The sequence below is a fragment of the Prionailurus bengalensis genome, chromosome C2 (genome assembly GCF_016509475.1).
Source record: "Prionailurus bengalensis isolate Pbe53 chromosome C2, Fcat_Pben_1.1_paternal_pri, whole genome shotgun sequence".
In the NCBI taxonomy this organism is placed as follows: domain Eukaryota; kingdom Metazoa; phylum Chordata; class Mammalia; order Carnivora; family Felidae; genus Prionailurus; species Prionailurus bengalensis.
Window position 1 is genome coordinate 19,090,001 of NC_057350.1, and position 11,652 is coordinate 19,101,652.

Genomic DNA, 11,652 nt, shown 5'->3' on the forward strand with positions numbered 1-11,652 from the left:
AGTTGTTACACACTTGATGCAGAAAATGTCCTAATTAAAAACACATAATTCCCTTTAACTATGGATTTGCACTAAACTACCTCCCATGCCCAAATGGCTGTGCTGCCCACCCACGGCATAGCAAAGAGGCCTGGTGCCTTCTGCTATGTAACAGAGCCCAGTGAAGGCAACTGATGTTATCTCCATGTGAAGTAAAGTGAGAAATCATCCAAATGTGGCCAGAACTAGACCCACAAGGGTCAGAGTATGAACAGGCAACTCCCAGTAACAAAAACTGATCTCATTGAGTATACCCATTAGTGTGCTAAATGCCTATGTATTAACTGCTTTAATTGTCCCCAGATGCTACAAGGTGTTATAATGGCTCCAATTTTTTATGATTAATTAGAAGGATGAGGTGCAAATAAACTAATAAAAGTCAAGGGCTAAAAAGTGGAGAGGAGGGATTTGAACAAAGGCAGCTTATCTCTGGAGCTGTGCTATCTCACCGGCATTTCACGTTGGTTGTATCCAACTAATTTGGGGTGGCTTTACGTGGTCAGGACCCAGCTTGCCTTCTCTCTGGGGCATGTCAAGTTTTCTGGGAAGAGGCAGGCAAGTGTCATGATCAAGGGAGTAGGAATAAGGTATCCTTTCAAAAGGATACCTGACCAGCCAGACTGGTCAGAATTGTTTTTAAAAACAGCTTTGTTAAGGTATAAGTCCCATGCTATACAATCTACCCATTTAAAGTGTATATTCAGTTGTTCAGTATATTTATAGGGATGTGAAACCATCGCCATATCTAATTTTAGAACATCTTATTTTGACTGTCACAACTGTTACCCACAGATACATCTATATAAAACAGAAAACAAATTTTCAATAAACAATACTTGTCTTCAAAAAATTTTTTTAAAAAGACCATTTTAGTCTTTTCCTAAAAGAAACCTAGTACCCATTGCATTCACCCTCAGTCTCAACCCCTTTCCTCCAGTCCTAATCAACCACTAACCTACTGTCTGTCTCTATAGAGTTTCCTGTTCTGAACACTCAATATAAATTGAACGCTACACTGTGTCATCTTTTCTGATGGGCTTCTTTTACTTCGCATGTTTTCTAGACTCATCCATGTTGTGGCATGTGTCAGTACTTTATTCCTTTCCACTGATGAATAATATTCTGACATATGGATTCACTACATTTTGGTTTTCATCCATTAGTTGTTGGACTTTTGGGCTGTTTCCACTTTTTGGCTATCATGGCTAATGCTGCTATGAATATTCAGGTATAGCTTTTTGTTTGGATGTATGTTTTCATTTCTCTTGGTATATGCCTACGAGTTGAATTGCTAGGTTACACGATAACTGTACATTCAACATTTCAAGGAACTGCCAGACTGTTTTTCAAAGCAGCTGTACCACTTTCCATTCACACCAGCAGTGCCTGAAGGTTCCAGTATCTCCATATCCTCATCAGCACTTGTTAACAACTGCCTTTTTAATTATAGCCAACCTAATGGGTGTGAAGTAATAATTCACTTGGTTTAGATGTGCTTTCCCTGATGGTTAGTGATGTCGCTTTCACGCCTGCTGGCTATTTGCATATCTTCTTTGATAAATGTCTATTCAAATGTTTTGCCCACTTTTAATTTAGATTGGTTGCCCCTTTTTTGTTATTGAGTTGTGTTTTTTATATGTTCTGGATACAAGTTTCTTGTCGGATATATGATTTGCAATTTTTTTTTCCCATTCTGTGGAAATCTAATCACTTTCTTGATGCTTTGTGCAGAAAGTTTGATGTAGTGCAATTTATTTTTTCTATTTTTACTTATGCTTTTTTTTTTTAAATCTAAGAAACCACTGCCTAACTCAAGGTCAAAATGGTTTACTCTTAATTTTTTTTCTAAGAGTTTTGTAGCTTTCCCACTTTCATTTAGGTTTATAATCCATTGAATTAACTTTGTGTATATGTTGTGAAGAAGTCATATAACTTTTGTGTATGTTGTCTGATATGGGAAATATATCTCAGAAATAAACTCTGTTCTTTTCATGTGGATATCTGGTTGTCCCAGAAATATATATTGAAGATATTGTTTTCTCCCTATTATGTCTTGGTACATTTGTCAAAAATCAATTGACCATAAACGTAAGGGTTTATTTGTGGACTCTCAATTTTTCCATCATTCTATGTTTATCTGTAAGCCAGTGACACATCATCTTAAATACTGTAGCTTTATAGTTAAATTTTGAAAGCAGGAAGCATGCTTCTTCAAACTTTATTCTTCATTTTTTTTAAGATTTTTTTTTGTTTTTCTGGGTTCTTTGCAATTTTATATGAATTTTACGATCAGCTTGTCCATTTTTTTCAAAAGCCAACTGGGATTTTGATAGGAATTATATTGCATCTTTTAATCAGTTTGGGGAGTATTACCATCTTGACAATATTAAGTTTTCTGATCCATGAATATAGAATATCTTTCCATTTTTTTAGGTCTTTATTTTCAATGATGTTTTGTAGTTTTCAGTGTACAAGTCTTGCACTTCCTTTGCTAAATTTATACCTAAATAATTTTCTCTTTTTGATGCTGTTGTAAATGGTATTGTTTTCTTAATTTTATTTTCAGAACTTTCAATGCCAGTCTATAGAAATACCATAGATTTTTGTATATTGATCTTGTATCCTGCAACCGTCTTGTACTCTTATTAGTTCTAATACATTTTTAATGGATTCCTTAGGATTTTCTATGTACAAAATCATGTCATCTTCAAATAGAGATAGTTTTGCTTCTTTTTTTTTTTTTTCACTCCGGATACTTATTTGCTCTTTTTTTAATGGAATGCTTCATGAATTTGTGTCTAATCCTGGTTCAGGGGCCATGCTAATCTTCATTGTATTGTTCCAATTTTAGTATATGTGCTGCTGAAGTGAGCACTTTTATTTCCTTTTCATGCCTAATTGTCCGGATATGACATTCAGTACAATGTTAAATAGAAGTGAAAGAGTGGACATCCTTTTCTTTCTTGTTCCTCACTTAAGGGCAAGTATTCAGTCTTTTAGCATCATGTATGATGTTATCTGTGGATGGTTGAGCAAGTTCCCTTCCATTCCTGATTTGTTGAGCGTATTGATGAAGAAAGCATGTTGGATTTCATCAAATGCTTTTTCTGCATCTGTTGAGATTATCATGTGGTCTTTTTGGTCATTTATTCTATATATAGTGTATTACATTGATTAATATTCATATATTACACCACCCTTGAATTTCTGGGATAAATTTGGTCCTGGCATACAATCTTTTTATATTGCTGGATTCAGTTGGCTAGTATTTTGTTGAAGATTTTTTACATCTATATTCATAAGGGATTTTGGTCTACAGTTTTTTTTTTTCCTTGTGATATATTTTTCTGGTTTTGGTATCAGATTATTCTGGCCTCATAACATGAATTAAAAGTGTTCCTGCCTCTCCAATATTTCGGAAGAGTTTGTAAAGAAAATTTTAAATTACTAATTTTATCTCTTTACTTATTATTGGCCTATTCAGATTTTTAATTTTTTTCTTGAGTTAGTTTGGGCAGTTTGTGTCTTTCTAGGAACTTGTACATTTCATCTAAGTTATCTGATTTGTTGGCATATAGTTGTTCATAGCTTTCCTTAAAATCTAACTTATTACTAGAAGGTTGGGAGTAACGTGCCCTCTTTTATTCCTGATTTTAGTAATTTGTGTTTTCTCTCTTTTTTCTTGGTCAGCTTAGCTAAAGGTTTGTTGATTTTGTTTATCTTTTCAAATAACTGACTTTTGGATTCATTTTCTCTGTTGTTTTTTCTGTTCACTATTTCATTGATCTCTGTTCTAATTTCCTCATTTCCCTCCGTTTGCTGCCTTTGGGTTTTGTTTGCTCTTTCTTATTCTAGTTCCTTAAGGCATAATGGTAGCTATTGCTTTGAAATCTTTTTAAATGTAGGCATTTACAGATAATACATTTAGGAAGGAATGTGGACTTTTATTTGGTATAAAGAAAGTCTAATAGTTGACCCAAAACCTACCAGTGGGATTGAGTTACAATTGTGCTTGGGTGCCTTTGCTTAGATTTTGATTCTGTGGCACAGAAGCAACCAAAATACACAAGTTTAAATATATCATCTCCAGTAGGCTTGTGTTTCAGTGGTGACAATTATTCAGAGTTCGTATACTTTTTTTAATTTTGAAGGGCCATTTATTTGATGACAATTGTGAAACGTTCCCAAACCTGTCACATGTAGTAAGTCTGCGGTCTGAGAAAGCGTTACTGGCATTTGCAAGCATTGCAGAAATTTAATAAACTGTCGCCAAACCATTTGCTTGTTCGAATGCCAAGGTTTCCTTCCCCACATCACATGCAGTGTCCTGCTGCCAACACTTATCAAAATACTCCCACAGTTGTCACAGAGAACTGTTCAGGGAGTTTCTATTTCTTTCTCTAGTTGTCCCTGTATTTCACTGCCTTTGCCACTTCTACTTGGGGATTCATTTGAACAACCTGAATACTGTCAGTACGCGGAGCAGTTGAGTATCAAATCATGGACTGAAAACCTAAGCATGGCTGAGATATAGCTACAGATATTGACATATAGGGTGCAGCGAGACTGGGAAGGACAACTCATGCTTTGCTCTCTATGGGTTTGAATTTTTATAGAGACGTTATGTTGTTTGTGTAATGTAAAACAGCAATAAAAGCATTAAAAACATTTGAGAGGTAATCTAGAGGAAAACACTAAGGAAACTCTGGATAGAACAACTCATTCTAATTGCAGATATACAATTAGGTAGTACAAGCATCTATAATAGGATTGAGAGATATAATCCAGCGCTTTGAAACAGAGATTGACAAATTACTGGCTCTGAGTTTGCATTTCCTCTGAGTACTCCAACAGATAAGTGCCAGACTCAAACAGGTAAATGCCAGGCCACATTTAAAAAGCTCTTGCATACGAAGCGGGAAAGGAGGAAGATGAGAGGGTGTGACTTTGGACCCCATTCACCAATTCAAAGATGCATGAAAGTGTAGCCTTTTACCACTACGATAATATCTGCAACTGTCATCTGGAACAAACACATCTCTGGCTTTGATGGACATTTTGGCAGAGTACCTATCAAAATTTCAAACACATATACCCTGGACCAAACAATTCCACTGCTAGGAACCTCTTCTGAAGAAATATACCAGTGCACAGATTTTAGATAGCAGATGCTCACTGCAGCAAAATAGTTCAAATATCCTGAGTGTACTTCAGAGAGAGTATGTTTAAGTAAATTATGGTCCAACTGTCCCAAGGTCATAAGGCTAAGAAGTAGAGATCTGGGATCTAATACATGCTTTTACTTCCTCACGTAACTACATTTCATGAGTTAGTCAGTGGGTGTGGGTGGTTTTGGGGCATTCAGGACTCAGCTTGTGTGTTCTTCCCAGGGCAGGTCAAGATTGGATGGTGGGGAGAGGAGGAGGGACAGGCAAGTGTCATGGCCAAGGAATAAGGAATAAGACAGGGGAAAGTCAAAAGTTTAAAACAACAATAAAACGTGGGAAAAAAAGAAGTTATGCATAATTAGGGAGAGGAATTCTGGAGGAAAGTATTTCACTTCACCAAAGAGCATCACTTTAGCTAATTTTCACCCTCAGGAGCCATCCTGAAAGACGCTAAGTGAACTGGAAGGTACTCACTCTGAAACCGGATGGAGGAAGGAAGGAGGAGCTTAATTCTGGAGGATATATCTGTCCCTTTTCATCAAAGAAAATCCATATTAACATGTGTTTGAGGGATTAGTACATCTTTGAACTCCTAAGCAAATGGGAAGAGAATTCTTGCAGTGTTCCCAGAACTATGAAATGAAGGGTTTGGTGTGGCTGTTGCAGGGTGGGATGATTCAGAGCATTTTAAGGAGCACATGCCAATTTCAGAAGTCCTGGCATTTTCCACGTGCCCTGGTGTTTCCAGTTTTCCCAGATGCTACCCTAGCATTCTGTATGACCTTGAGCCAAATACCAATCTTTCTGTGAATCATCTTCTCCATCTAGTAAATGAGGTGGGTGGAATAAATGATCCATACACTCCCTTCAACTTGTGATTCAATGTCTCATCCTCAAGACTTACTGAATCATTAACATTTTAAATCAGCATTACTTGGTATTTGTTAATGAAGGTTAGAAGCAAAAAATGTACTTTCCTAACACAATTCTTACATGCATGCACACACACACACACACACACACACACATATTTGTAAAATGAAATAGAAAATATTACCTAAAAAAAACCTTTCACTTTGGTGATTTGTATCTCTGGTCCTCTCTTGTTTACTAGTAACAAAGAACGGATTTTCTTGTGGTGTGAGGAAGAAAGGAATGGTTTAAAGGACGAATGCTAGCAGAAGGAGTGGGCGATACGTATATTTTTATATTCAACTGCATTTCATTTCTCCAGAAGCCCATGGATTCTTTCTCTCTCTCTCTCTCTCTCTCTCTCTCTCTCTCTCTCTCCACTGCTGCCTCAAAGTGAAGGTACCAATTTGCCCCATGGTATCACACTAACAGAAAGAAAAGCCTTGAGTTGCACCTGATTTTTCCTGTGTTCTTATAATCTCAGGAGTTGTGTGTTTGTCTGTACCTTTCAGGCCACGTGGATGTGGAGGGTGTTGAGCCCTGCTATGAGATCATTGACAGAAATGTTTGTGTGTGATTATTATGTAGTAAGTGTAAAATGCATGGCAAGTGCTTCTTTAATTATTTGATTTCTTAAATACAGCTCGTTTTGAGTGCTTCATAGATGTCTAATTACAGGGGGGTGTCATGACCGAGAGCCCCAGACACTGAACTCTGAAATCCACCACGTTTGCTCTGAGGGCACACCTCCCACCGGCTGCTCCCAGCCGGGAGGCTGAGTGTGGCCGGCCTGCCCCTGGGAGACTGGGAGCCCTCTAGTGGTAGGCTTGGGCTTAAGGAGTCCCCCCTCCTTTCTTGGTCTTGACCAGGCTTCCTTATCCTGCTTGGCTGGGGGGGCGGAATGGAATGCCTCCATTGTCTCTTCCTTTCCCTTCGATTTCACGTGGAGCCAGTCTTCCCCTCTTCTCTCACTGGTATGGAGCCCAAATGAAATCTTTGCGTATTTAACTCTGTCTTGGTGCCCATCCTCAAGAGAACCGTACGAACAGATTGACGTTGATTCAAAGCACAGCTTTGCAAGGCAAAGAACTATGTATTTGGTATGTTACATTTTAGGTCGTAAAGGGGGAGGAAATAAGTTTATACATTTGGGTTAGCTGATAGAGGCACCCAGAACTCTCAAGGATACACAAAAAATTAGTAACAGTGATAGCCTGTGTGAGGTTTTGGGGATAAATGGGGCTAAGAACTGGGAGAGAAACTTTTCAAGGTATACCTTATACATTTTCTCGAGTTTTCAAGCAAATAAATGTATAACAATTTGAAAACGTAAAATCAAATATTTTCATTAAAAAAAACACATGAATTTGAGAGAAAAACAAAGCATGACTTTTGGAGATGGATCTGAGCTGGAGTCCCTTATCAGCTAGTGATCTTGGGAAAATAACCAGTTTTGGGAGGGTAACCGAGCTATTGGATTCTAGATGTCAGTGAGTTATTTTTCTCCTTGAATTCGATAACCTCATTCGCCGGATCCCAAGAAGGCATACACTGCCCACCAGATTGCCACTGGGCTTGGCCATTGAAATTGCTGGGGCTAGGGGACCATGAGGCCGAGAGCTAGTGAGCCTGAGAAGATTTCAAGAACCAGTGCACTGAGCAGACCAAACTCTCCCTTCCCTCTGCCAGGTAACCGTAAGTCCCAGGCTGGTGGGGGGTGGCCGGGGGGCCGTTTGGATTCTGGAATGAAATTGCTGAACCACAGCTGGCCTGTAGCATTGCAATGTGAGCAAACTTCTGTGGTTTATTCCCCCAACTTTTCATTTTGAAAAATTTCAGAATACACTCGAAAGAGTAATATGATCAGCACCTCACTTAGCCTCATCAGGTGTTGACATTTTGCCACATTTGCTGAATTTCTCTTGCTTCCTCTCCAGATATAAAGCCCTCCATTTTTACTGAGCCATTAGAGAATTAGTTATAGGCAGGAGGATACTTACTCCTAAATATTCCCACATCCTACGAACATGGATTTCCTCCTTCATGACCATAATTCTGTTATCAAATCCAAGAAATACAACATTGATACAATAATATTTACTATACAGTTCATATTCAAATTTGTCATACTAATGTCCTCGGATTTTTTTTTCTTTCAAATCCCAAACCTGAGCAAGGATCATACATGGCCATTCATTGCCTATCTCTTTAGGCTCCCTTAATTTAGAACAGCTCCCGAACTTTTTTGGTTCATCTGTCGTGGAACCGATATTTTTGAAGAGCTTAGGCCAGTTGTTTTGTAGAATGTGTCATTTTCTGGATATATCTGATTTCTTTTCCTCGTGGTTCTTTAGAATCAGGTTAGACATTTATACTACATTTATACTACATGGGTGATGTTTATATCACAACCAGGCACAAATAGTGTCAGATGGTCCCATTTTGGGTGATGATAATTTTGACCACTTTGGTAAGGTGGTGTGCAGTAGATTTCTCCATTGAAATTTCCTTTATCCCTTTGGGGGATAACCTCTGGGGTTATAGATAGACACCAGGAGAATATCTTGATCTTGGAAAAATGTTCCCCAATGCTGTTAGCATCCACAAGTGACTCATTTCTGAAACAATTATTACACTAGTAGATGCAGAGTGGTGATTTTTCCCCATTCTGTTGTTCCACCCTCTGGATTTTGTAAAGAAAACTTCCTCTCTGCTCCCATTTATTTTTTAGTATCGCTATGAACTGGATTTTTAACATATACAATAATGTTAGACTCCTTTATCAGTATTCTTTTAAACGGTCCTAAATTTGTACAATGAAAACCCTTGTCAAGCTGGATCCTGTGCCCTTTGAGCATGTTTCTGCCTGTCTTTGAGTATTTTCTTGCTTTCTGACACAACAAGATGTTCCATCTAGGCCGACCTTTGATAGTTACTGCTGCAGACCTGATGACTCTTTTTGTTTGGGAGAGAGACCGAGAGAGTGAGGCTAAGACTTGGGGAGAAAGTTGGTAAAGAAGGAGGTGAGAAAGGAGATTTAGTGTAAGGAAATATTTTGGGGGAGTTCTTGATCTACTGTGGGTAGCTCTCCCAGGTTCTCCAAACTTGCATTTCCTCTTCTGGAAAATAAAGATTATTATGTGCCTATTGAAGGAGTAGGTTGCAAGAATTAATAAACCTGATTGATTGGCATATGTTCAACACCTGTTGGACATTACTGTTACTGACATCCTTCCAAGTTAATTTCTGTGATACTTGTGACTTCCAATTATCCTCCCAATGTGACATATATAGGATTCAACTTGCTTAAATTTATGTTCTGAGGTTTTGTTCAAATATGGCTCTAAAATGTTCTGAAGGCAACTAGATGGGGTTCAAGTCTAAAGGGACTGATAAAACAAAGATCTTTCAAGAGAGTAATTGTATGCAAGTTTAAGGAGAAAGCAAAAGACACACACACCATACATACATGTGTATCTATATTTCATAGTTTGAAATTGTATCTTAAATGAGAAGTGGCCTAGTAAAATTTGACTGGCATTATCAAAGCTCTACTGCTTACTTACATTTCTTCCCCTCTCCACCCCTCCCATTTCTTATTTTAATTTTTTTTAATGTTTATTTTTGAGAGAGAGAGACAGAGTGAGCAGGGGAGGGGCAAAGAGAGGGCCACGCAGAATGGGAAGCAGGCTCCAGGCTCTGGGCTGTCAGCACAGAGCCCAGTGGGGGGCTCGAACCCACAAACCGTGAGATCATGACTTGAGCTGAAGTTGGATGCTCAACCGACTGAGCCACCCAGGTGCCCCTGCATTTCTTATTTTAAAACCAAAGATAATTACACTCCCTGAGCCGTTGGGAATATAAAATTCAGGCCACGGAGACACATCTATGGAGGCAGGGAGTCTCTGTTGTTGTCTTCCAGTTTTATAAGTGACATACAACACTTTCAGTTGAAGGCGTACAGCACAAAGACTTAAAATACATGCATACAGCACGAGGATTAGCACAATAAGTTAACGCGAGTCGCTTCACTGTGTTTGTGATGAGAACTTTCAAGATTTACTTTTTTTTAAGCAACTTTCAAATACACCATACAGTACTGTTAATTATAGTCGTCATGCTGTACATTAGCTCCCAAGTGCTGATCTGTCTTATAACTGGGAGTTTGTGATTCGCGACCACCACATTCACCCAGTTTCCCAAGGGAAGGCACGGAGCCCTGCCTGGTATTTGTTCCTTAGCAAGTACCGCCCCCTGGTGGTGATATGTTCCCATGGCAAGTCAGAACCCAGCGTGGGGGGAGGGGGGGAGCGGGGGGGGGGGTGGGGGGGGGAAGGACATGGGTTGAATTTGTAAACTTAACAAGCCTTAAGTAAAGCCACAGCATTCGACAACTTTGAATAAGAAGCATTATCATACTTACCATCCACGGAATGCTTCCTTCAATAGCAATAACATCCTGGGCTATAACAACGGTATTAGACGCTGCTCTGGACGCTGCCCCCATTCAACACGTACCTACTGAGCTCGTACTGTGTGCCATGCATCGTTCCGGGCCCTTGGGATGAGCCAAAAATTCCACCCCAGTGAGATAGGGAAACTGAAGGGCTCCATAAAACTCTTTTTCTTCCTTTTCCTGCTTCTATTTCCCCCTCTGCTATTCTTGCTAGGACCTGCACCCCCGTTTTACACATGCCTTATAATGCAAATAGTGGATGTCGTCCTTGTAAGGGACTTCTTTAGAATAGATAACTTTTTTTATCCTATTCTATCCTAGTCTGGTGAGAAGGACCAGAGGAAGCTATCATACAGTATTCCAGACCACCTGCGCTAGACATCTGGACACCAAGATACCCTGGCTTGAAGGAGTTAAGACCTGGGCCCTCATCTTTGTTCTCACGGGTTCCTGGATGCCTAAGAGGACACCTACACCCGACCACCGACTGTCCTCAGTGAAAAACCCCAGACCTCAAGCAAAGACGAGGCTCTCTCTTTTCCTTTGAATCCCCCCCGACGCTGTCTGTGATCGTACTCTCTCTGTACCTTCCATAAACTCTGTTTTCGCCTCCTGCACGCATCCAGGGACCCTCTTAAGTACCCCCTTAAGACTCTGGGTCTGCAGAACGGCCTGCCAGCATCACCGGGATGCCTTTTTACATGCTCTTTATATTCTCTGTATACTACACAAACGAATCTAACTTGTAAAGAGCTATACGAATTATAGAGTTCCCTTCAATGGCTCAATAAATGGAGAACCCTGGCGCAGATCACCCTTACAAAACCGAGAGTTAAGATGCCATTAGCTTGACCGGCCGGGCAGACCACGAAAGCAAATCCACAGAAGCTGTCTTTGCCCAGTTTTTCTCCCCAGAAATATTCTTTGCGGGGAGCAAGGGTTTCTCCCAGCCTTTCGGGCTCGAACTCGCGGAGGGAGGAGGGTGATGGCGCGGGTCGGACTCTGCGACCCCAAAGAGGACGCCCGTCTCCCTGCACAGCCCCCGGGGGTGGCGGACCCGTCGCCCTGCGGTCCAGC

At 39.9% G+C, this 11,652-nt stretch overlaps 1 long non-coding RNA gene and 1 other non-coding gene across 2 annotated transcripts; one reads left to right on the forward strand and one right to left on the reverse strand.

Moving 5' to 3' along the window:
• Positions 1 to 2,807: 2,807 nt before the first annotated feature.
• Positions 2,808 to 2,914, reverse strand: LOC122492458. Its single transcript, XR_006299645.1, has one exon. It is a non-coding gene; the product is annotated as a U6 spliceosomal RNA (small nuclear RNA).
• Positions 2,915 to 7,057: 4,143 nt separating this feature from the next.
• Positions 7,058 to 11,386, forward strand: LOC122491279. Its single transcript, XR_006299319.1, has 3 exons — positions 7,058 to 7,219; positions 7,661 to 7,808; positions 10,897 to 11,386. It is a non-coding gene; the product is annotated as an uncharacterized LOC122491279 (long non-coding RNA).
• The last annotated feature ends 266 nt before the right edge of the window (positions 11,387 to 11,652 follow it).